Here is a 27233-nt window from a genome sequence, read left to right as displayed (position 1 = left end):
AATTAACTAGTTTCCTTTGGGTAGAAGAGACAGAATATACCAAGATCCTGAGGTAGGAATCAGTGTGGGCTGTTGATCTCTGTTCCGAGAGCGAGTCCATGAAGATGAGATCTTGGATGGCTGCTTCCTGTCTTCATTTAGACCTTCTAGCAAAGAGTTCTCTATTCCCTGTCATCTCTATCCCATTCTTCTGACTTGGTCACTTAACTCTTTTCTCATGTAGACATTGTATTTCCTCTTATTGCTTAGTTAGCTGAAGAGTAAATTGCATGAAAGCAAAATTCACGATGGGTTTATCTAACTGCGAAGCTGTAATGGTACCTATGACAAGCAGACAACTAGCTTACACCCCTCAGCTGGAGCGTGTGTGGCTGAGTGTTTGGGGGAATAGAGAATGTTTCAGAACTTAAAAGGTTCTGTGGGTGGCACTTAGATTAAGTTACAATGCTCACTTGAGGCTTGGGTCTTCCAAGAACCCTTGCCCATCTCTGTACAGCATGAGGAGTAAATGAGTATTCTCAGTGAGAGGGGATGAAGATGACTTCACACAGCCCCGTATAGGATTAGGTCAGGAGTCTTGCCCAAGGAGCTTGCTGCCAACTCCAAGAAAAAGCTAGATTTCAGAACTTGGAGTAGACCTGCATCCAATTAGTATGTGTTGAGTGCATGAATTAAAAAAAATGTGACCAGGGTCCATGTCCTGCAGTGGGGCTGGCTCTATGCTGAGATAAAGCAGATGTGGTCATCACAACTCCTATCAGCAAAGAACACAGGCAGATAAACAGCAATGGAGTGCCACACTTCAAATGAGTTGCCTTTGCCTAAGGAAGCCTGCCTGCCGCTTCAGCTTCACAGTCTTCAAAAGAAGTTTATTAAGCCTCCCCACCCGCAGTTCAGCCCAGCTTTGTTTCAAGTGAAGTCAGCATTGGACTTTTGGAATTCTTTTTCCTCTCTCTCTTAAAACTTTTTAAATTACATGTATTTGTGTGTGTGTGTGTGTGTGTGTGTGTGTGTGTGTGTGTGTGCGCGCGCGCACACACACACACACACACACACACACACACACACTCTCGTGCCAAACCTTGCTTGTAGAGGTCAGAGGATAACTTGATTCTCTCGTACCAGGCGAATCCTGAGATCAAACTCAGGTTATCAGGCTCCATACCCACTGAGCCAATTTGCCAGGCCTGTTGTCTTTTATTTTTTTCCACACTGAGGGCGACAATCTAGGGCCTTGTCCATTCAAGGCAAGAGCTCTACCACTGAGCCACACACCCCCCAGGAATCTGGCCTTAAAGTGTGCTCCTTAGTGTGATGAGGAACTAGGGTGAGAGATGGGGATTCACAACCCAGACAGTGTTTCTTTGTTCTTCCCTCCCAGCAGGTCACAGGGTCAACCCAGCCAGAGCTATTCCCCTTTAGAAGGCTGGTGCCAGGAAGAAAGGTTGATGGTTCTAGAGGCATGGCATGTAGGGAAGAATCTGGGGCTCCCTGGGGTGCCAACAGCTTCTCTAATGAAGGCAGGAACAGAGCCTATACTTCTGTGCCACTTCTGAAGTGATACCTTCCCAGAAAACCCAAGGACTTCTGGCCTTTCCCAGGGGTCTCCGGAGACCCCACTGCCCACTCTTTCTTTCATTCCCCTCCCTTCATCCTGTTCTTCCAACCAATTGCTCATTAATGCTCACTAACAATCACTAACTGCTGCTCTGTGCTAGGCCCTGGTCTGGATACAGTGGCAATCAGGTAAAAATGTGGGTAAGTCAATTATAGGATGGCACAGTGTTGATCCCATTGGGCCCTCAAAGAAGAAGAAGAAAAAAAAGAAAACTATAATTGACTTACCCACATTTTAACCTGATTGACTTTGCGTTAGGGTCATTTTGGAGACAGTTAGGGTCATTTAGGTGTGACGGTTAAGTGGCTTTGGTGTATGACAAACCTGCCTTCAACCACTAGCTCTCTCCCTCTGACTGGAAAATTTTGTTATTTATTTATTTTTTTAAACTTAAGGAAACCTTAAGCCTCTGATTTCTCATCTATAAAAGTGTGGCTTGCAATTCAGCTTCATTAGCTTGTATTGGTGATTAAATGAGATAGATTCCTAGTAATACTGGCTACTATGACACTAGGCACGTAACAGGCGAAAATATACCAATTTATTGAGTGTTCCTTAAATGCCAAGCAGAGTTCTGGATGCTACGGAGATGGAAGTGAGGGGCACATTATCTTTTAGAACTCAATTTTAGAACTAAAATTGAGTTCTAAAATTGGCCTGGATCGGCTTTCTAAGTATCTCAGGAGGAGGTGGAAGTCAGGCTGGCTGATGCTCTCTTTTTCCAGATAAACAGTCTTGTGAGTCTCATCAGCTCTACTCCGGCCACACCAGAAACACTGGGAGACAAACATGGGAGCCCAGTGGTCAGCCAGTCACATTCAAGTCAGCCAGCACCCATCAGCTGAGCTGTGTGTGTGCCTGCCCTGTTCTTTGAGTGGGACATGATACACAGCCAGGCCAGGTTGCTGCTCTTGTGACACACTGTGGCAAGAAGAGTGACGACAACCAGGGAATTCCTGGTATTCAGACTACCAAGAACCAAGGGGAGATGTGTTTGAGGAAGCAAGAGGTTAGATGTTTTGGAAATGGATTCTGGGGAAGGGGACAGCAGAGCTGAGTCTGGGATCAGACACCAGCTTTAGGAAGCACTGGGACAAGCATGGCTGGCCTTTGTGAGTCTTCCCGGTGGTTTTCTATCCCATCACCCAGCTGCTTCTCGTTCCATTCCAGAGAAAAATGATGAGTAACTCATGTTTTGCCAAAGATATATAATTTAACCTTTCTGGTTCTAGAGCCAATTCTGCCATGCACAAACCATCTTAACTCTTCAGTTTCCTCTGAGTTCTGGGACTTAAGATTTCCTTTCAGAGGGCCAGCTGTGTCGGCCCTTCTGCCGAAATGCAGTAGCATCAATGCCTCAGGAAGTGAGCCATCCCCAGACTTCAAATTCAAAAGGCCTTTTCTAAATGTCCTATTCATGACTGGTCTCCAGTGAGACTGGGATGCGCCCAGCAGAATGTGGCTGCATCTGTCTAAAGATAAACTTGAAGAATGCTCTCAAATATATTGAGATTTTTTGAGCAGGATACCAACCAAGTATACCTCCAAGACCCCCAAATAGGGGTATGTAGGCAGGCACGCCCAGATAGGTGGCCATTCCTAGTCTTGGCTGTCCAGCCTAGTTCTGTTTTCATGTAAGACCATTCTTTTCAATGAAAGTGATTTAAAAATGTATTCAGTTTTTATGTGTGCTCTGCCTGCATGTATGTGTACGCACCACATGTGTACTTGGTGCCCACAGAAGTCAGAAAAGAACACCAGATTCCCTGGAACTGGAGTTTTGGATATTTGGGAGCTACCATGTGAGGATTTGGAGTTAGTCCTGGGTGCAATGCAAGAGACTCAGGTGCTCTTGACTGCTGAGTCATCTCCAGCTGAAAGTCATTTTTATTATGGGGTTGGAGGAGATGGTTCAGTGGTTGAGAGCACATATGATTCTTGCAGAGGATCTGAGTTCCCAGTCCCAGTGGCAAGAAACTTATAACCACTTGGGACTCCAGGGTTGTAAATCTGACTCCTCTGGTTTCTCTGACTCCCTGAGGCACCTGCATTTATGTGCACATACTCACACTCAGGCACTTCATACACATATCTAAAAATAATAGAAATGAGTCTTTAATAAAAAGTCACTTTTATTAGATGTATAAATGTGATTTAAAATTTGTACCTTTTTTTTCAAGAGTCCTCAGAAAAACCCTTGGCCATGTCTTTATGTTAGATTCTGAATATATGGTCCCTATAGTCAAAGGGAAGTGTCCAAAGGTAAATTATACCACAGAGTATAATCCTATAGGAAGTTAATTGATACACGTAAGTAGAAATTATTTTTAAAAATAGGATGGGAGGGCTGGAGAGATGGCTCAGTGGTAAAGAGCTCTTGCTGCTCTTTCAAAAGCCTCAGGTTTGATTCCTAACACCCGTGTGAAGGCTCATAGCTGTCTGTAACTCCAGGGATCTGACACCTTCTTCTGACCTCTGTGGGGAACAGGCACATATGTAGTGCACAGACACATTTAGGCAAAGCACCCATTAACACAAAATAAACTTTTTAAAAAAGGAAAACAGTCCTGTTATGGTTTGGATATAAAATGGCCCCAAAGGCACATGAGTTGAAGACTTGGTCACTTGGTGGGGGATGTCCTTCTGTATGCTGTAAATGTGTTTCTCTTATTGGTTGATGAATAAATTTGTTTTTGCCAGTGTACAGGCAGGATGTAGCCAGGCAGGAAGTGTAGGCAGGGCTACTAGACTAGGAGAAGGCTGGGAAAAGAAACACAGAGCGTCACATGTAGCTGCTGAAAGAGTAACATACTGGAGCACTATGGGTAAGCCAAAGCCTCGTGGCAACACATAGTTTAATAGAAATGGATTAATAATTAAGAGAGATCTAGACAATAAGAAGCCTGAGCCATTGGCAAAACAGTTTATAATTAATATAAGCCTCTGTGTGTTTATTTGGGACTAACTGGCTGCAGGACCAGATGGAACAGAAACTTTCATCTACAGTCACCAGTTGGTGGCATTGTCTAGAGGTTATTGGATCACAAGGGCACTAACATCAATAGACTAATTCATTACTGAGGGCTTAGATGACTAGGGGCTGGGATTTACTTGGAAGATGTGGGTCACTGTGGAGACATGTCTTTGACAGGCATGTCTTGACCCAGTGGGTAAAAGCGCCCGCTGCACAAACTGAGTTTGTATTCCCAGAACCCAGCTACAGCTGGATGAGGTAGCACATCTGGAATCTCCATGCTCCCACAGCAAGATGGGAGGCTGAGACAGGACTAACCCTGGGTGGAAAGGCTAAAACCAGTATCTAACAGGGACAGGCTGGATGCTGCTCATAACAGAGTTAGCTGATAATCCAGGCTATGAGGCAGCAACAGTGCAGAAAAAAAAATGTTGTTATTCTAAGTGGCTGTTTCATGTCAGGACAAATGTTCTCTATCTCTTTAAGGAAAAGAAAATTGAGCCTTTTGATCTGTGGTAGAGACTAGAATGCTATTAAAGGCACAAACATTGGGAAGACAGTGCATGCATTTAGCCAGACAGCTTGGTGGAACAAAAAAGCAAGCAGGCTGACTGCATACCTTAACCAAACATTGGGGGGAAAGCCACTAACATGGGGCCACAAGCTTTCATAAATCCTCCCTCCCAAAGAGATGGCTTGGGGCTCCAAAGGCGAGGTTCACAGGAGTCAGTTGACTTACCCAAATGGTAAATCATGCTGAGAAGTGAACAAGGCAGGCTATACAGCCAGCATGCTTTTCTTTTCTGTGGGACTGGGGAATCAAGCCCCAGGGCCATGCTCATCCTAGGTCAGCACTGAGCTACAACCACAGCCTGCTCAGATATTTTGTCTCTGAACTCTGTATACTGTTTCCAGGTCTGTCCTCTCTCTTGTGATAGGGCCTCTTAGCCCTAGTCAGGTCTGCTTCCCATATCTGCAATCAGAGCAGACACTGTACGTAAGCAGTGATGGTTCGTGCTTGTAATCCCAGCAATCAGGAATCTGAAGCAGGAGGATCATGAGTTTGAGGCCAGCCTGGACTGCTTAGCATAACTCTGTCCCCAAACTGAATAAAATGGAAGGGAGGATATATTGGGACATTTAAGTGATGAGATCATTTGTGCTCATTTTCTCAATTTTTTAAAGATTTATTTATTATGTACACATTGTTTTGTCTTCATGTATCCCTATATGACAGAAAAGGGCACCAGGTCTCATTACAGATGGTTGTGAGCCACCATGTGGTTGCTGGCAATTGAACTCAGGACTTCTGGAAGAGCTGTCAGTGCTCTTACCCTCTGAGCCATCTCTCCAGTCCCCATTTTTTCAACTTTTATAAAATCCCAAAGTTTTATAATCTAATCGTACAACTCTTCCCTGGCCGCAAAGGGTTTATGAATTCAGGTGTCAATGATGTTCAATCTTAGTATCCATTCAAATCTGTGAAAGTGAAAATGAAATTGAAGTTTGAGTATAATTTAATTAAGCAACCAGACTCATAATTCTTTGATTTTTTTTCATTTGCAAAAGCAGTCACTATCTACTGCTCAAAACACAGACATATAGACTTTTATACACATGCACACCCCACAGACAGACAGACAGACAGACAGACAGACACATACCACAGACAGACAACACCTCTCTCTCTCTCTCTCTCTCTCTCTCTCTCTCTCTCTCTCTCTCTCTCTCTCTCTCTCTCTCTCTCTCTCTCACACACACACACACACACCATCTTCCATCCTGTCTATTCACTCCCTCAGCTGTCTTCCTTCCTCTCCCAGCAGGTTAGCATCTTCTCAGCCGGTAAGTGGTTCCAGCGATTCCATTAGGAAAGAGCCTTTGGCTGGGGTTGGGTAGGAGAAGAAAGTTCAGCAGGGAGGAGAGCCACGATTCTGAAATGAGGCAGTGTTTTCCATCAAAAACAGTCTGTTTTTGGAAACAGCAGCTGAGCAGTGAGTTAGGGAGCCTAGTGTTGTGAGGCTCTCAGCCGGTTCTCTGACCGAGGACAGTCACCTCATCGATGACAGCTGGGTGGGAACAGCTCACTCTGAAATCCAAATATAGAGTGGCAGTGCTTATTGAATGTCTGCTGTTTGAATGATGGTGGAGTCAGAGTCCGAGAAGGATGCTGTTTTTCACGTTTTTGGAAGGAGATATGTGGAATGTTGGACAGTAAAGGGTTTGTAGTCTAGGCTGGAGTCTCCTGGAGTCATGGGACACTGTAGGTCTGAGCAACTCCCTTAAATTTTTTTAAAAATAAATTTTATTATTAAAAGCCTGCTAATAAATAAAAACATCACGACCAAAATTAAGCAGTCCCAAAGTCTTAGCAACTCTTAATGGTCATTTTGAGATTGGTTTAAATTTTTATCTTTTCCTGAATCCAACAACTTCTGAGCATGAAAGTCTCCAGGAAAACCCAGAGAATTATGGAGCTTTGCTTTGGAGCCAGAGGTTTAGACAACCTTCATAAGCCTTGCTATCTAAGTCTGTATCCTTAGGGATCTCCACTCTTGCTTTGTGGGGATCTTCCATCATGAGTAGCTGGCTGCTGGGACAACAGGAGATACTGTAGGCTGGGCACTGTGCTTGGGAGTTTGCTCCCTATCATAGCAGGGGCAAAGAGCTCCAATCCAGGTACCTGTGACTCTACACTCCTCAGTGTCTCTGACTCTCCTAGGTTGCACCTATGTCCACCTCATAGGGGGCCAGAAGTCCTGATCCAGTAGGGCCACTCCAAGACCCTTGCTTGAGATCCCTAGTCTCCCTGGCCTAGCTAGCCACTTGCTTTTGCATGAATGGCTCCAGAAGTTGATGGGCAAGAGCAGTTGTTACAGATTTGGATGGAGCTCCCCTACTATTAGTGCTATGACTGGGCAGGTCACCTAGGGTCCCTTGATTTTGATTTCTCATTGTGGTCACATAATGCTCACTAAGTCCTTGCTGTATGAATTCCTATCTCTTAGAAGTAAGACTTAGAATTGATTATAGGACATAATGAGAAACACCAACTCAATGCCTAGCACATCACCAGGGCTCCATAACTGCTAACGACTACATAGTAACATAATAACATAAGTGAATATAATGTTCACTTGTACAATGACACCTGATATAAACACATATATAATACTATTGTATACAAACATTATTCCATATGCTTTGTGTATATTAGTTTATTCCTTTCCACAACCCTATGAAGTATGAACTGTCATTTCCCCAGTAAACTGAGGCATGAAGTGCTTGTCTATTTGTCCAAGGTCTCAAGACTGGTCATCAGTACAGCAATTCTTATTTATTTATTTAATTAAAATTTAAAACATTTTACGTTTCAACCCCAGTTCCCTGGAATCTAGATGCAGAGAAGGACCAGTGAAGAGCAAAGGGGTCCAGACCAGGCTGGTGAAACCCACAGAAACAGCTGACCTGAACATTGTGGAACTCTTGCTCCCCAGACTGATAGCTGGGATACCAGCATGGGACTGATCCAGACCCTAGGAACATGGGTTTTAGTGAGGAAACCTGGGAAATCTACAGGACCTCCTGTAGTAGTTCAGTACTTATCCCTAGCACAGGTGTGGACTTTGGGAGCCCATTCCACATAAAAGAATACTCCCTGAGCCAAGACACACAGGGGTGTGCCTAGGTCCTATCCCAAAGGATACAATAGACTCTGATGACACCCTATGGAAGGCCTCATCTCCAGGAGGAGCAGAAAGGATAGGTGATTGGTAGGGTTTTAGTTGCGGGGGGGGGGTGTAGAGGAGGACTGGAGGGAGAGAGAACTGGGATTGTCATGTAAAACATCTTGTTTCTAATTTAAATTAAAAATCTGAAAAAATAAACAAAAACAATCAACCCCAGTTCCCCCTCCCTACCCTTTTCCCCCTTCCCAACCTCCTCTATCCCAGTCCCACCCACTCCTCAGAGGGGATAAGGAAGGCCTCCTTGGGGAGCTACCAAAGTCTGGGATACCAGGTTGAGGCAGGACCAACTCCCCCCTGCACCCCCCATTAATCAGGCTGGGCAAGGCATCCCACCATAGGTAATGGGCTTCCAAAAGCCAGATCAGGTACCCAGGAGGAACTCTGGTCCCACTGCAAGGGCCCCAAACAGATCAAGCCACATAACTGTCACCCACATTCAGAGGGTTTAGATCGGTCCCATGCAGGTTCCCCAGGTGTCTGTCCATAGTTCTTGAGCTCCCAGTAGCTCAGGTCAGCTGTCTCTGCAGCACAGCAATTCTGATGAAGCAACCATGTACAGAGTCCTCACTCTTACACCCAGCAATGAAGTTTTGGGGGGCCAAGAGATGATTTGGATGGAATGAAAGCTCAGATAAGTGGCTATCCATGCCAGATGTCCCAGGATCTTGCAGGTGAGTTGGACCTACAATACAAGGAACAGCTAACTCTTCCAGGGCAAAGTTTTGAAAACTCCTATATGATTCCAACCTGTGGCTGAGTGTGGGAAGCTGTGACATAAATGGTGTTTTTCAAGTTTGGATGAGTCTCCAGTCATCTGTGGACCCTATTAAAATGCCGGTGTTCATGTAGTGAGCCTGGCCAAGGGTCTGAAATTTTTTTCTTTCTTTTTTTTAAAATTGTGATGTAGTTTATTTATCACAAGATTTACCTGCTTGAAGATAATTCATAATTTTTTAGTCTATTGGTAAGGTTGTCCAAGCATCATGGGCATCTCCAATAGTCCCTACTCATTACCTAAGGATAGATCCCAAGTCTCCCAATGGTTGCCCTATTTATTCTGTGTTTTTCCTTTACATAAATACCTATGAAGAGGTTTCACTTATAAATTAGGCATAGTAATGTATCAAGAAGGATAAAATAGAACAATTATAACAATACACTTTAATAGAGGTTGGAGAGTTAATTCCATAGTTAAGAGCACTGATTGCTGTTGCAGAGGACCCAGGTCCAGTTTCTAGAACTCATGTGGCAGCTCAAAACCGCCTGTAATGCCAGTTCCAGAGGACTCTGATGTCCTCTGCTGGTCTCTCTGGGCATCAGCACATGTGGGCACTTTCACACATGTGGGCAAAAATGCTCATACATGTTAAAAGAAAGCAAATCACAATCAACTATAATAAATTTGTGTGGCTGTAGTGAGTGTCACTCTCTCAAAATGCTACAGCACCCATGCAACAAGAAGTTAGATGCACAGTGTATACACTGTGACACGTTGTCTGTCAGGTGGCTCTGTATGGCTCACTTGAATGCAAGCCTTGTTACAGACACTTCAGTAGACAATCTGAAAACGATGCTAAGTGACTAGTGGGTGGGTAGGTCATGTGGCCAGCACCAGTGTGCTAGACAAAGATGACTCACACCCTGTGGTGTAGAGTAAGGCTGCAACATTATGTCACAGAATGCACTTAGAAACTTACAAGTTGTGTGATTCTGTAACTCTTCATTTTACACCACAATTGAGGGTGAGTGATTGAAACTGCATAAAGAGGGGCCACTCTAATTCCAGAATATCTTCATTACTTCCACAAGAAATCTCATGTGCACTGGCAATCCTCCTCATTCTCATTCCTTTTAGCCCATGAAAAGCAACTTGCATGTCTATAGATTTGCACAAATGCAGTTATATATCTAATGTAGTGTTACACACTCAGGGAGTGTCTAAGGCATCTGGAGTTGGAGTCCAGTCTGGGTCACATAGTGAGTACTAGGGCAGCATGGACCTTGTAACAAAACCCTAGGTCAAAACCAAACAAAAGCAAAGAAACAAAAACCACAAATGGAAAGACTCAATGTGTGTCTCCTGGTGTGTCTGGTTCTTTCACTAACCTTAGTGCCTTCAAGGCCATTCACAGCACAGTGTGAATCTACCAGTGCTTGTTCCTTTTGGTTGCACTGGATGGCGATGCCTTAGAAATGTGTTTACATAGTTTCAGATTCTTTATATATGTATGGGTGTATGTGTGTGAGAGTTGAGCGCCCTCAGAGTCTGAGAGTGTGGGATCCCTGGCAGATTGAGTGACAGTTGTTCATGAATGACCTGATACGGTGCTGCTAATGGAACCCTCTGAGAGCAGTAAATGCTCTTAACCATTGGGCCATGCCTTGGAAATACTGCATTTTGTTCATCCACTCCTCAACTGACAGGCATGAGGTTGCTGACACCTTTGGGCTCTTACGTACAAAGTGTCCAATTTGCTATTATGAGTATCTGTGCATGAATTCTTGAGTGAACATACTTTCTTTAATATGTTTTTAGATTTTTTATTTTTTAACATATTAGTGTTTTACCTGCATGTGTGTATGTGTACCACATGCATGCCTGGTGCCTGTTGTGATCAGAATAGGCTGTTAAATCCTCTAGCGCTGGAGTTATAGATGGTTAAGAGTCTCCATGTGGTTGCTAGGAATGGAATCCAAGCCCTCTGCAAGAGCAACACATGCTCCTAGCTTTGAGTCAACTCTCCAGGCCCCAATCATATTTTCTTTTTTCTCTCTCATTTTATTTAAAAATACTTTTACTGTATGTATATGTGTGCATATGATGGGTATGGGTGAGTTCAGGTATGTGTGCCATAGCCCAAGTGTGACAGTCAGAAGAAAGCATTGTCGAGTTGATGTTCTCTTCTAACTCAGGGGATTGAAATGCAGGATTGTGCAGTAATTGCCTTTACTGGCTGAGGTATGTTACTGGCCTTTGCATGCATTTGTTGTTGTTTTTATTTTCTTTCTTTTCTTTTTTCTTTCTTTTTTGAGATCGGGTTTCATGTAGTTCAGGCTGGCTTCAAACTCACTACCCACTAGATAGCTCAGGTTGGCCTTGAACTCCTGATCCTCTTGCTTTCACCTCCCATGTTCTGAGATTAATGTATGCGCCACTGCACCTGAAGACATGGACCAGTTCAATTCTTTTGTATATGTACACTTTGTGGCATTGCTGGGTCAAATGATAACACTGCACTCTCTCTCTCCCTCCCTCCTCTTCTCCTTTCCCTTTGACCCTTTCTTTTTCTCCCTTTCCCTCTTGACTTTCTCCTTCCTTCCCTCTCTTCCCTTCTTTCCCCTCCCTCCCATCATCCTTTAGATGGGGTCTCACTATATTTGCTAGGTTGGTTTGATACTGAGCTCAAGTGATCCTCCTGATTCAGTTTCTTAATCAGCTGGGACTGCAAGCCCACTAGCAGAATCACTGTTCCTGGCTTAAAAACAAAACTAAACTAGGACTGTAGCTAGGGTGTCAAGGCAAGTGTTCTGCCACTGAGCTGCAGCCTCGGCCCTTTCCTTCCTTCCTTCCTTCCTTCCTTCCTTCCTTCCTTCCTTCCTTCCTTCCTTCCTTCCTTCTCTCTCTCTCTCTCTCTCTCTCTCTCTCTCTCTCTCTCTCTCTCTTTCTTCTTTTCTTTTTTCTTTTTTCTTTTGAGACAGGTTTCTCTGTCCTAGAACTAGCTTTGTAGACCACTGTAGACCAGGCTGGGCTCAAACTCAAAAAGATCTGCCTGCTTCTGGCTCCCGAGTGCTGGGATTAAAGGTATGTGCCACAACTGTCCAGCTACTTTCTTAATAGTCTCATGTGAAACACAAGCATGCAGTCTATCTGATGTCCAGTTTACTTTCTCTCTGCATTAGAAACCACTCGCTTGTCCAGAGCCACAGAAATCTTTTCATTTCTAAAAGTTCCAGGTGCCAATGGTTCGAGAGCCAGTTTGTGTAGTAAGGAGCTTGGGCCAAGATTCCCTTCTCAGTGCCTGCTGGCAAAGGAACAGCTGCCTTCCTTGATACACTGACTATTCAACTCTCACTTGGAGTCAGCCAGTTCCAGCTGGAGTTCTCCTTGGTCCTCAGGCTCTACCACAGCTTCAGGTTGCTGGATTGCTTTCCCCTTTATGGCCTCTTTTTCTTCTCCCCCTCTTCCTCTTCCTCCTTCTTCTAGAAGTTCTGAATTAGTTCAAATCCAGGTAATAATCATGTCTAAAATAGTACAAGTTGACTATTTAAAATGTGTGAATGAGGGAGATTTTGGAGGTCAAGTGACAGGGCTCACACTGTGAGAGCATTCAAGACAGGAGTGGCAGGCATACCAGGGAATCACAGACAGGGCGTGATGCCGCATACCTGTGATCTCAGCACTTGGAAGGTGGAGGCAGGAGGATTTCGGCCAGTTCAAGGCCAGCTTAGGTTAACTAGTGAGTTCTAGGGCAGCATGAAGTATAGAGTGAGACCCTGCCTTTGAAATTAACAAACCAGAACCCCAAACAAAACATAAACAGACCATAGGCCATATGAGTGGTGTGAACCTGTTATTCTCCCAGACAAGTCCTCATTCCCGAGGACAGAGTGCTCTTAAATGCTGGTCTAGCAGTAGGACAGATAGTTTGGCCTTTATTTGCTTTTTTCTTTAAGTTGGTTTGATCCAGAGCTCCAAAAACAACACTGGGTTGTTGATGTCACTATTGTTGGATGATGGCCCTACTTCTGGCCCCCTTTCTTTCATAGGAATTTGGAAGGAGAGTCCCCACCTCCCACCTTCTGCCCAGACTCCAGAGATCTGTCCCCATGGAACCCTTTCTTGGCTAGAGTTCTGCCAGCTAGCCAGGGAAACACCCAACTGTGGACTGTCGGGAAGTTGGGAGCTATTGCCAAGCTTTTTTTTTTTTTTTTTCAAAGTCAGAGTGACTTTTCCTCCAAGGCTTTAGGAGAGAGGTATCACACTAGGCCCAACAGGTAAACCCTTCCAGGGGAGGCCAGTAACCCAACCCCCAACATGGCCTCTGTCACTTTGTCAATAGTACCTCCTCTCACCAGTCCCAAGCTGCTCCTCCCTGGAACACTCAATATGTCTCAGTGTGGTCAGGACATGAAGATGGGATTCATGGACTTGTCAGTTCCTTCTATAATGCTTGTTGAATCCTTACTATGTGTTGGGCCCTATGCTTGTCGCCAGAATTCTGTACCCAGGAAACTGTTTCAAAACCAAAGGTGGAGTAAGTATGCAATTTTGAAGGGCTGTAAAAACTAAAGGAAGGCAGCATGTGGCTAGCTTTCATAGTTCTAGAAGATACTATACAGGCTGCTGATGAAGAAAAGACATCAGAGGTCTTATCAGTGATGGACCCTGCACGCTACAACACTGACCTGTACTACTAATAGTGTAATAGTGGTGGGACTGTTATGGGGGGTAAACAACTGCTCTCTGGATTGGATGTGAGACCCATTCCACAGGAAGGAATTCAAGCTTGGCACTCTAACCATGGTCAGAACTCATAGCTAGCCCATTGATGTTGTTTTGCTAAATGATCACTTTGGTCAGAGAAGCTTCTTGTTGCAATAGACAGTGGTTAATGCAGACTCAGAATTGTTTCAAGTGCTGAGAAGAACTGACTGTGAGTGCTCAGCTATAGACAGGACATCTATATTGAGATCTCACCACCTGCAAGACTCAGGGAACATTGCAGATAGAATTTAAGAGCCAGAGGATGGGGAGGACTGCCATGAAATGGTTGACATGACATAGCTGTTACACACACTAACACATAAACACATAGCAACTGCGGTTACCTGCACCAGATTAAGCCAGTCAAAAATTCCAGCATGGAACAGGGACAGGGACAGGGAGGGGCTCCTGTGATTCCACCCCCCCCCCATACCTAGCTCAGGGTTTATTGACAGTTGATAGCTGAGAGAGAGAGAGAGAGAGAGAGAGAGAGAGAGAGAGAGAGAGAGAGAGAGGGAGGGAGTTTTCTTTGGAAGTTGACTACTGGAAGGTTGGAAGGTTGCCATGCCACAGCAGATGACCCCACAGCCATGTGCAAATAAGAAGCACTCATTGGCATCAGTGGGTTAGAAAACAAAAGAAAACAGAAGCAGAGAGGACTTTAAGCTAGAAAGGATTTATACCGTGGAGAGGGTCAGGGGGAGTAGGAGGGAGGGGTCAGGATAAAGATTAAGGGAGGGAGGGAGGGAGGGAAGGAGAGAGAGAGAGAGAGAGAGAGAGAGAGAGAGAGAGAGAGAGAGAGAGAGAGAAAATCTATCCTGTGGGTATGCTCTTGTTTGTTTATTTTATTTTGAGTCAACAGCAAATCTGTCCTGTGAGGAGTGGTTCTTGTTGTTTGTTTCTTGTTTACTTTATTTTATTTCTGAGATAGGATCTCACATAGACAAGGAAGTGTTCAAAGTCTTGGCAATCCTTCTGTTTTCCCCTTCCAGAAAGAAGATGGGAACAGATATCAAAGACAATCATAAAGGAAGGAGGATGGACCAGAAAGATGACACAGCAGTTAAAAGCACTTACTGCGCTTGCAGAGGACCTGGTTTGTGTCCCAGTACCCACTTGGGGACTCATAAATGCATATAACTTTGGTTCCAGGGGCTCTGTTTCCCTCTTCTGAGCTCATTGGGCTGCTGCACATATGTGGTATGCATACACAGGTCTAGGCACACCCCCCCCCACATAGGTAGGTAGGTGGGTAGGTAGATGACAGATAGATAGATAGGTGGTAGATAGATGATAGGTAGGAAGATACGTAGGTTAGGTAGTTAGATATCTAGATACACAGATAAATAGATATTTTTTTTTTAGAAGGAGGAAAGAGTGCTGGAAATAGCAACACATGGGAGATAGTTGAGGTTTTCTAACTTAATTGCATTCAGATTTTAAAGTTTTTTTTCAAAGTTTTAACTATTTAAAAATAACAATGCAATGCTGGTACAGTGACTCACATCCATAGTCCTAACACTCAAGAAGCCAGTGTGGCTACTTAGTAAGTTCTAGTAAATTTAAAGCAAGCCTGGGCTGCAGAGTGAGACCCTGTCTCAAAAAGTAAAAACAATTCATCATAACAATAACAATTAACTTGGTTCAGGGATTTATGTCACGGTAACACATGAAAACTGTGCAAAAGGTGGAAGAGGACAGATGGCAATATTTCATAGTAAGGAATATTTACATGCTGTGTGAAGTAGAACAATGTCACCAGAGAGATGGCTCTGTGGTAAAGGCTCCAGCCACCAAGTCACATGAACTAAGTTTAATCCCTGGGATCCCCATAGTGGGAGGAAAGGACAGATCCTCCAAAGTTGTCCTCTGATCCCCTACATCCATGCTGTGGCATGTGGACGCCAACACACATACATGCACACATGCACATAAAATGCATTTTAAAATGTGGTAAAAATTAAGGAGAAAGGTCTATACTTTAAATTCTAATGCAATAATTACAACATTGCAGAATAGTCATAGCTAGAAGCAGATGAAACCAACCCAAAAGAAGTTTCAAAAATAAGACAGCAAATAGAAAAAAATTCACCACGCTTGAACAGACATCACGTAACTTTGATGTTTTGGTATAGAAAGAACTCTTAAAGAGAGGGTATACAGGATGCATAAATAAACAGACCAAAAGGTGGAAGGCAGAAGAGTGACCTAGACACTGTGCTGCCTTGCTTGACAGTTGATTGGCATCAGTCAGTAAAGAGGCCAAAGGAAAATAACAGAGCTATTCAGGAAACTCTGGCTTGGAAGCACTCATTGTCCTTGCCTACATCAGTCCTGACTGTCCTGGGACGGGACTTCTTCGTTGCAGGTCATCACACCTTCCTCACCCTGGGTGGCAAGGTTCTTCACACTCAGGCCTTCATTTGAGGCGAATATCTGATGGCCTTGCACTGAATCAGTCCCCATTGCTTTCTTCTGTGTCCTGTGCCCAGGTCCACCAAGTGGCCCGTGAATTCACACACAATTAATTACCAGCCAAGCAAGGGCTCTGGGGGGCTCTGAGTACTGACCCATGCACTGGGAAGAAGGCAATCAGGCATGAGGTCATCTGGGGTCAAGCCCATGCCTTTGGATAGTCATTTGTCACTTGGAATTGGGCAGGAAACCATAAACACAGGAGACAGTGAATGAAGTTAACTAATTATATACAACTGTGGCCTTAGTTTGGCCTGGCCAAACAGAGCAAGGTAAAGGCAATTTGAAGGCAAAACTGTTTAAAAACATGGCATTTCCCAGCTGGGATATGGAACAGTCAGTGCTGGGACACAGGAAGGAAGGAACAAGAGAAGTTCAGGTCTCCACTCAGAGGCTTGGAAAGGAGTGGGCAGTGAGTTCAAGGTTCCCTACAGTTAAACCAATAAGAGCTGTGTTGCATACATCAAGCCGGGGTAATGACCATGGCAGGCAGAGAGAAAAAGCATAAGATCCTAAAGCATGTTTCCCCACCAGCCAGTAATGCAGGGAAATGCAACACAGAACTCACTGGAAGAGGCTGGGCCAGTCAAAGTGGTTGGCATAGGCATCTCTGTCATCATTGTCAAGGGAAAAAGAACAACCTTCCTCCATCCATGAGTCAAAACGGGGGTGCTGAAGACTGGAGTTAAATGATTATGGGCATTAACCTCATCTCAAACCTCTAGAAACTGTAACTGGGGTCCAGTTAGTCATTTTCCCTGAGCATGTACACACATAAGGCTTGCATATGTAAGGTTCCTCTGGGTATCAGGATCTGACCAGATGGTCTCCTTCCTCGCCATTGTAAGTACTGGATGACTTTGAGCAAGCTGCCTTCTTTCTTTGATTTAATTTATTTGCCCCAGGTAGGAAAATGAAGGCCATAATCCTGTTCACCAGACCAGGTCATTTCTTCTTTAGGTAGAAGACCAGAGCTATCATCTGTTTGAGATGAGAACAGATCCTTTCTCCCTAGCAGCTCACAAACTCTGATGGTCAAGGTGCCCCCACTCTCCATTTTTCAGTTGCAAAGCTGGGTGTCTTCATGCCACACAAACAGAGCTGTTTTTTGCTTCCCAAGCCACACACGTGTCCTTTGTAGACTAGAGAATTGAAAGTCATAACTAAATACATTTAATTAAATAAATATAGCATAGTAACATGTCAACTAGTCAGTTGCAACTTAACTCAATTACACCATCACAGATAAATTATATTGAATGATGGATGTAGGGTCAGTTTAGGGTGTCCTAAAAGAAATTCAGTCTGATCAAAACTCTGGCCTTACCTATCACTTCCAGTAGGACATTATCCTCTGCATAACAAAGGAAATGACAAATTCCAAGATGCAAGGCAGAGTGACTGACTCTCCTGTCCCTCATTGTCCTGTTCTGTCAACTTCAGCTGAGCTGGTTTGAAGCTCTTCAAATTCTGTTGTTTGTAGTTTAGGTCAAGCACATACCTTTGTTCATTTACAATAAGGTAAAATAACAACAAAGTGGCTAATGCCTCGTTGTTTTTTCTAAGAGGACAAAGGAAATGTGCTTGGAGATCTGCTCTCTGCCTAACATGGGGGTGTTTGTAGAAGTTACTTGCTGGAATATTCACGAGAGGCTGCTTTATTAGTCAGGGCTCTACTGACAAACCACAGGGGCAGATATTAGAGAGAAAGAGAATATGAAGAATTACTCTAAAAACTGGCTCATCTGCTTGTGAAGGCTGAGAAGTCCGTGGCTAAACCAGGAGAACCACTGTTTAGAACCTCAAAAGGGCTAATGCCTCAGTTGAGTCAAGGTCAGTGTCTGTCTATGTAGCTTTCTTTCTATCTCAATTCAAGCTGTCTTAGTTGGTAAAAGGTCAGTTTCTCTTCAATGTTCAGTTCTTCAACTGATAGATAGGGCTCATCTGCATTAGGAAGCACAGACATAAAGACCACTTATCGGCCTGTCTATTGAATTAAATACTAATCTCACTCTAAAGCAGTCTAGTAGAGTCTGATTAGATATCTTTAAAATGTCTGCTTGAATATCTAACAAGACAATCACATACCAGCCAAATGATGACTGAATTCAGCCGCTATTGTGTGGAATTTATGTCTGATAATGGACATATTTTTAAAGGTGTGTGTGTGTGTGTGTGTGTGTGTGTGTGTGTGTGTGTGTGTGTGATATGTGCTAGTACCCACAGAAGCCAGAAAAGGGCCTCTGAGACCATCATGGCTGCAGTGAACTGAACTTAGGTTCTCTGGAGAAGCAACAAACATTCTTTATTGCACTTTCTCTCCAAACCTTGTAAATAGATATTTTAAATTGTAATATTGCGCCAGGTGGTGGTGGCTCAAGCCTTTAATCCCAGCACTTGGGAGGTAGAAGAAGGTGGATCTTTCTGAGTTCAAGGCCAGTCTGGTCTACAGAGCTAGTTCCAGGACAACCAGGACTTCACAGAGAAACCCTATTGTGAAAAAAACTAAAATAAAAATTAATATTGCAGCTCTCTTTTTATATTTTAAAGCTAGACTTTTCAAAATGATATGCTTTCAGAGTCCTTCAAAAATTTAATAGGCTCTACATTGTGTCTATAATTAATAAATAACCCTGACCTTCGGCCATGATCTGCTTTACGCTGGGTGTGTGGGGGTGGTAGGAATGTCCTCAAAGTAAGAATGTTGAGGGCATATGAAGAGCTTAAAATAACCACAATGAAGATGGGATACACACAGGCCCAGGATGAGGCACCTTGACAAAATTTTGAGAAGGGATTGTGGAGTTCACTGGAGACTTAGTGGATGTGCAAAGCATTGTCCACTGAGCCTGTGGAGTGTGCTGGATCAGGAAGCCCCTGAGACACAGTATGGGCAAAGAAGGGTGTTGTAGTTAAAGTTTCATTGCTTTGAAGGCACACCATGACCATAGCAACTCTTATAAAGGAAAACATTTCATTGAAGCTGGCTTACAGTTCAAAAGTTTGGTCCATTGTGATCATGGTGGGAAGCAGGGTTGCATCCATGCAGACATGGTGATAGAGAGGAAGATGAGAGTTCTATATCCAGATTCACAGGCAGCAGGAAGAGATATGACACTGGGCCTGGATTGAGCTTCTGAAATCTCAAAGCTACCGATGGCCACACCTAATAGTGCCACTGCCTATGGGCCTATGGGGGCCATTTTGTTTCAGACCACCACAAAGTGGTAATGAAGCTTAAGAGCCCGTTTAGATCTCCCCACCTGTAGGTCAAATTGGTGGTCATTGCCCACCTCTTGTTCTTGCCACCTGCCTTCCTATTACCCAGGAAAAGAAAATGGGCATCCACTACTGTGTGAGGGGGAAGACAATGGCTGAAGGGCTGTCTTAGTCTATGTATATGCTACTACAACAAAATACCACATACTGGTAAATTTTCATACAAGAAATAAACACTTTTTTATTTTTTATTTTTTAGCTCTGGAGGCCATCAAGTCCCAGATCAAGGCTGCAAGAGGCTGATGTCTGTTGAATACTTTTCTCTGCTTGGAAGATGGTGTCCTGAATGCCACACCTTCCTAGGGGGAGGGAAGTTGTGTCCTCACAAAAGACCAAAAGGTCATAATCCTTCACCAAGTCCTTTCATAGGGCAAACTATCCCACTTGTGAGGATGGAAGCCTCATGACACAGTCTTGTCCTCAGAGCCACACCCCCCAATACTATTCTGGTAGGATTTAAGTCTCAAAATGATTTTTTTTAGAAAGCAAAAACATTTAAACTTCTCATCATGGATCAGGAGTTCAAGGCCAGACTGGGCTACATGAGTCAGAAGGGTAGTGCTCCCAAAATGTCAAGATAGTATTGATTCTACCAAGTACCACACACACACACACACACACACACACACACACACACACCCACACATACACACACACACAAATCTCCAATACCGGATCTCCAACCTGAGAGGTGGGGCATCCTTTTCAGACTGTTCTAAGATGTTTTGCCAGTGTGAACCACTGGATGGATGCTTTATTACTCTCTGGGGAACTTTTAGCCTCCTCTTCTCAGACAAAATAACTAAGGGTCAATTAATATAACTGACCCCAAGCCCACATGACACAGAAGACCTATTTGCTGAGTTCTTTTGATCTTGTTCTTAGCATCAAATGGCTTGTAGTTAGTTCAGCAAAACTCACTTAAAAAGCCAGCATATTGAGAAGGGTTTTTGTGTATTTTGCCTTTAAACAAATCCATATATAGTTCTTGTTATGTACCAAGCATGGGTATTTTCCAATATGAAACTATGTAATCATCATAAAACACCAGCAGATGGGCATCTGTATTTCTGTTACTTCCTTTTTACCAAACAGACAAGAGAGAAACAGGGAGACAAAGGAGCATACATGTATATCTTGTTTATACTCTAACAACTAAAGCTTACCTGCAGACCAGAGGGTGGAGATAGCCACTAGTTAACCATAGAGATCTGGAAGTCTGTACAGACAGACAGGAAGTGATATATATAGCTGGGCAGAGAGAGGAAGTGATAAGATGGGAGGAGACAGGAGCTCAATCTCTTTTCGGCTGGGAAGTTAGCCAGGTAAGGTGTAGCTGTGGTTTGCTTCTTTATTTCTCTGATCTTTCTGCACTTAACCCTATATCTGACTCTGGGGTCTTATTATTAAGACTTATTAGAACTGGTGATGCACATACATGTATAGTTTAAATGAATTTATGATATCTGGGGTGATAATGTTTCCCACAATAGCCATAGACTATTTAACAAAAGCCCAGTGCCAGGCATGGAAAACCTCTCTTTGAACCGTTGGTCAGAAAAGTTCAAGTGACTCCCAAAACAATATAGGTTATTGATGTTGCCCTTGGTTGCTACCCAGAACTTGAAAGTATGACTCTATTGTTAAAATTACCACACACTTTGTATTTAAGACTAGAAGAGTCAAGCTGGAATTTTCCTTTAGGACTGACTCTCATAGGATCTAAAGGGGCTATGCAAGCTGCCAAGGGAGAGGAGCAATCAATAGTCCTACCCAGCTGCAAAGCCTATGGACCACAACAATGACCAGCACAGTGAGATGGCCCCAAGACTGCAATAGTGGCACTTCTGTCTTGGGAGTAACCAACAACTGTGTAATTGTGCTTAAAGCCTGCTCAAAAATGGAAGAAAACTCATGCTGGTACTGTAAATGTAGCCAATTTCCTGTGGCTGGTAGGTCATGGACCCTAGAGGAGAACATATCACCGCCACTTTCCTAAATTAGAATAAATTCTAATTACATTCTAAATACTTATACCCAGAGATAAGTATATCTCTCAGCACTCATCAAAGAAGGTTCTATTGCAACAGATGAAGACCATTACAGAACCACACAACTGGTCAAATGCAGAGAACAAATAACCATGGGTGCCCAACCCCAACTGATACATTTACAATACAACTTCTGCACCTAAGGCTCAGGGACCATTTTTGCAGAGGGGGCAGAAATAATTGTAAGAGGCAGAGGACCAGGAAGTCTTCGAGATAGCATCTCTATATGTGACAGGAAAGTTGTACCCATGAAACCTCAACAATATGGTTGCCTAAACAAGACCCGAACAATGACAACACCAGTTGACATGCGGATGTGGTGGGGGAAATCTCAGGGCCACCTCTAGATAAAGAACTTCAGGTAATTAATGGCTCCCGAGAGGGGGAGAATCAGTCTTCCCCAGGGGTGAGCCTCCTGATAGGTTATCCAACCCCAATTGGTCAGTCCTGAAAAATACACATATAAGAAGGGCTAAATAGACTCAGCAGGCTGTGTGTGTGTGTGTGTGTGTGTGAGCACACACATATATATCACTAATAAAGAAGAGGTCATGAATCTGAGGGGAGCGGGGAGTACATGGGATGAGTTTGTGGGAGGAGAGGGAGTAGCAGAAATTATGTAAATAAAATATTCATTTTTGAAATTCTTAAAACAATTTTAAAAAGAAGGGAAGATTAAAAAACTCCCAGGAAAGAAGTAGCCTTGGAGATGTCTGCAGCAGGATACATGACAAACCCTTTTTAAAAACTTTTTAACAGATCCACAACAATACACATTTTTGACATTCAGTATGACACATCAATGCGTGTAGGTACTGTGGAATGATCAGATTAGTGTCATTCGTGCTTATTCATGTTTATTAGTTGAGACACATGTCAGTCCTCTGTTTTGGCAGCATTTAACATCCTATCATCTAGTTATTTTGACAATTCCTCAACAATTACCTGGATGAGCTGCAGAACACTAGGGCTATTCCCACACTCCAGCTGCACCCCAATTCCCGTTTTCTACACTTTCCTTCCTCCTTCCAGGCTATTTCCCAATCCAACTGCACCCTAGTACCCATTCACTGCCCTTTCTTTCCTGCTTCCCCAGCCCTTCCTAGGTTGTGGTTATCACACTTTGCCTCTACTTTCATTAGGTCACATTTTTAGTATTCCTTGACATATGAAAGCCACATTTTCTGTATTCATTTATTTGCTCATGTATTGTATTCATGATTCCATGCCTCTCCTATTGTAAATAATGCTACAATGAGAGTGGGATTTTTTTTTACATACTTGATTTTATTTCCATTGGATAAACATCCCATTTGGGGGTTGCTAAGCTATATGGAAGTTCTAATATTTCTCATTTCCTGTGTTATGTGATAGACTTACATTCTCTCACAAAGAGAACCTGATTGGAATAGGATTGATCCCAGGACTTGTTCAGGCTATGGGAATGGGGAGAGCCTCCATGAATGTAGTCCTCCAGAAGCCAGGAAAAAGAACAAGCAAAAACAGGACCATCTGCTCACCACCTGGGATCTCAGTGGCAGATCAGCATGGCTGTGGTCCATTGCTGTTGACTGCACCTGCTAAACCCACTTCTTTCTGTTTCAACCTATCTGTTCATCTGGTCTTTATTCATCCATTTTCAACCATGATGGTCTCATTGGTTCTATTAGCTCTTGTCTTGGGGCCTGTCCATGAGCTGTTACATGGATTTTATTTCTCTTCCTGTATTTGGTCTCACTGGTTAGTACCTCCTTTTTATAATCACAAATGCTTGAAGGGCACCCTTTTAACCTCAAAAATTCAATGAAGCAGGCATTGTTTTTATCATCTCAAAAATGAGCATACTGGGACCTAGATAGGCTCAGTCACAAAGTGACTAAGAAGCAGGATGTTGCATTCAAATCTGCGACTTCCACTTTGTTAAAATACCTTGACAACAACACCCACAATTCACTGTGGTAAATAGGACCCAGTAGAACCCAGCTCTCCTTCTGGTGGCCCTTCCAAATTCTTACCATTTCTACTGTTACTTTCTAGAATTCTTTACAGCTGCCCAGAAGAGTGTCCTCAGTTAACTTAATATTCGCACTCTTTTCTATCTCTTCTCTCTCTCTCCTTCCTTCCTTCGTCTATTACTGATAGATTCTAGCTATGTAGACCATACTGGCTTCAAACTTGTAATCCTTCTGCCTCAGCTTCTCAAGGGCTGTGATTACAGGTATATGCCATCATGACTGATTTGAGTTGACCTTGCAATCTGTCATTTTTAGCACCCTAAATACAATCTTCTCATTTTTAAGAAGAGATAGGCGATGAGCAAGACCATGGGAAAAGGAAAGGAGCAGTCATTCTATTGAATCACCCCTAGGGTAAATTATGACGGGGTGTTCATTTCAGGGTGTTTGGAGTACTTTGTTTTCCTTCACGTAGCATTCATTGATTTCAATTCCTTGAAAATATCAGTCACAACTAACTCTGGTAATTAGGACCTAGTCTGTCCACAGCGGAGGAAAGCAAAGCACAGGGGACAGGCAGGTTGTTCTTACTCATCGTTTTCAACCTCAGTCCCTACTGAATTGGTTCTGGTGCGCTGCTTTTCTAAACTCAGTGGCTTAGTAGATGGAACATGGGGTTGGGATGCCAGTGGACCCAGCTGCAGTGGGTGTTTTATGCTTTGCAAGGCAACCTGGAAATGATCTCAGAGACTCATTTAAGGCAGAGTCCTTGGGCACATCTTAAAGTACTTTACAAAATGTCTGAGAATTCATTTGATTCATTCAAAAACATTTGTTAACATGCCAATTAATTCTAGGTACTATTCACAGGCTAAGAGGAAAATTTAAATTTTTATCTCTTATTTAATACTTAAATGTCTTTAGCTGAGAGAGAGAGAGAGAGAGAGAGAGAGAGAGAGAGAGAGAGACTGTAATATATTAAGGTAGGAGCCCCAAACTTCTCTATTTCAGGAGAAAGGACGGATGACTGATGTTTTAATGTTTATCCTAAACTTGCTTGGCTATGAGTTAAACCTATGCTCATTTTAATGATACAGTTGGGTTGGGCATCACTTGCTAGTCCTTTCTAGTCTTACCTAGGTTTGTTCATGTGGCTTTAGCCATCAGTTGAACTGGTTGTTCTAAGAAGTCCTCACGATCTGCAGTCACTCTAGGCTGCCAGCCAAACTGCTTCTTCTCCTCCTGGTGACCTGCAGTGACAAGCTTGCTTTGCTGCATGGTGGTCCCAGGGCTCTCAGTAGCCAAAAAACGACAAAGCCTCATGTGTAAGCATCCGTCAAGCTCCTGCTTTTATGTGTCTCCTTGACCAAAGAGAGTAGCACGGGCCAGTTCAGTGTCATGGGAGTGTGGAGAAGACCACCCAAGGGCATGAATAACAATAAGGCCCTACTGAAGTCTTCCCTGCTGCACCCTACCAGATGTCCTACAATAGGATGTGGCAGAGAGCAAGAGCACCAGATGGTCACCTCCTCTACAGGTATCAGAAGCCACCCACCTCTGGATCCCATGAGGGAATGAAGACAGGTTCAGTGTAGCTCAATTCTGGATTTTGAAGAAAAGCAGAACAGAAGAGTCCTGTGTACATTCCTGTATTTAAAATAATATAAGTTGGAGCTTGAGAGATGGTTTAGGGGTTAGAGCTTTTTTTGTTCTTGCAGGGGAACCAGATTTGGTTCCCAGAACCCACATGGTGGCTCACAACCCTTTATAATGTCAGTTCCAGAGATTCCAATGCCTTCTTGCCTCTGCTGGCATTTTACCCATGTGGTACCCATATATATGCACTCATATGAGACAAAACACTCATACAAATAAAGAAAAATGAAAAAAAAAACTACTGTAAGTTAATGTGGCATTTATAAACCTACTGTGGTCAAACCTGAGCACTCCTGTGGGCTGGACTTGACCTAGGAGTCCACAATCTCGAGTCCGCCATCAGGAGTGGGTCAGCATGGTGTGCAGTACCAGCTCTTAAACATTGGGCATTTTGAACAGTAAAGCTACAAAAGAGATCAGAGAGGACAAGAGATTTAATTGTGCTAACTATTTTTGAGGCAACTTTATAATTCTATTATCTTATAATAGAAGAGTCAAATATCCCAAAATACCAATACCACAGACTCACAATATTAAATTTATAAAAACAGATTCTCTTGTTGCTTTGGCCAATTACCCAACAAAAAGCAATGTAGCTGTGAGTGGCCTAGAACTCATTATGTAACTCAAGCTGGTCTTGAACTCACAGATAGCTATCTGCCACTGCCTCCTAAGTGTAGGGATTAAAGGCATGCACCACCATGCCTGGATTGAGTTTTTTTTTGTTTGTTTTTTTTTTAAAGGTAGATCATGCTCCAGTCAATCAATTAATCAATAAATCAATCAGTCAGTCAGCCTGTCAATCAATCAATCAAGCAAGCAATCAGTCAAAACAAAAACAAATAAAAACCCAAAACCTGACTTCCTTTCCCAGAAATGATTACTGTCCATTGCTCCTTCATTAGGGGTGGGGACTTGAGAACACCTTCTCTCCCTACACTTAGAGTGCTGGCTGCAGGCTGTGTGCAGATAGACACAGATGCTGTAAGTTTATGAGTGTAGTGGTCCTACGGTATGTTTCTGTTGGGCTTTCCCTAGTCTCTGGCTTTTTCAGTCTTCCATGGAGGTCTTCTGGATGAGAGTGTGGGTGATAGAGATGTCCCATTTGTGGCTGAGCATTCTGCATGTATTCTTTGAACCTTGGCCAGTTGTGAGTTTCTGCTTTCATCACCATGCTGATGAGGCCTGAGAGCTATACTGACCTCTAGGTAGGGAGATACAACTTTAGAGGGCAGTTTGATTCTATGAACATTTAGCAGAATGAGGCCCCTGAGCTCCGCTACCATAGATAGGTTTTTGGCTGGATTTAGAGTACCAGGCACGTGCTTCTTCCTGAGGACTGGGCCTTATCTCAAATAAGAAAGTGATTGGTTGTCATTATAATATGCATGACACCATTGTACCCATGGTTGTATCTTGCTGTTCTGGTCATTATTCCAGTTCCCAGAATTCACGGGGGGGGGGTAAGACTGTTAATGACTTTTCTCTTCCAGCAACCTGCATAGAACCTTCCAGGACTGTAAAAGCTGGCCAGCAAGGAAGAGACTTCCTGGCTGGTGCCAACTTGATTTCTCCATGTACTGTGTGACCAGTGTGTGTAGTGTCTTGAGCAATAGGGCTTTGCGGTCAATTTCTCATGGACAACTAGGAGCAATTGCAATAGTCTGTACTGCTTTGGGGGGCAGATATTGTTTCTTAAGGCCTCTCACCCCATGAGCTCACTTCCCTGGGTGGGTTACAGGGTCCTGCACACATAGGCATCACTCTCACTTTTCCTTTGCTATTCACCCCACATTGCACTCCAGGATTAGTTGCTGAGTCCTTGATTTCTCTTCTCTTCCAACTCACTTGTGTTGGAGTATAGTGGTAAGCACAGCTGCCTTCCAATTAAAACTCTTATCCACCCACCCCCAACACTCTTTGGGGGGGGTTATGGCTTTATTGCTACCTGAACTGGTTGCTTAGGCCCCTTCCAAGTCTTTATACTGAGG

Source organism: Cricetulus griseus, assembly GCF_003668045.3.
Source record: "Cricetulus griseus strain 17A/GY chromosome 1 unlocalized genomic scaffold, alternate assembly CriGri-PICRH-1.0 chr1_1, whole genome shotgun sequence".
NCBI lineage: Eukaryota > Metazoa > Chordata > Mammalia > Rodentia > Cricetidae > Cricetulus > Cricetulus griseus.
This window is presented reverse-complemented; position numbering follows the sequence as displayed.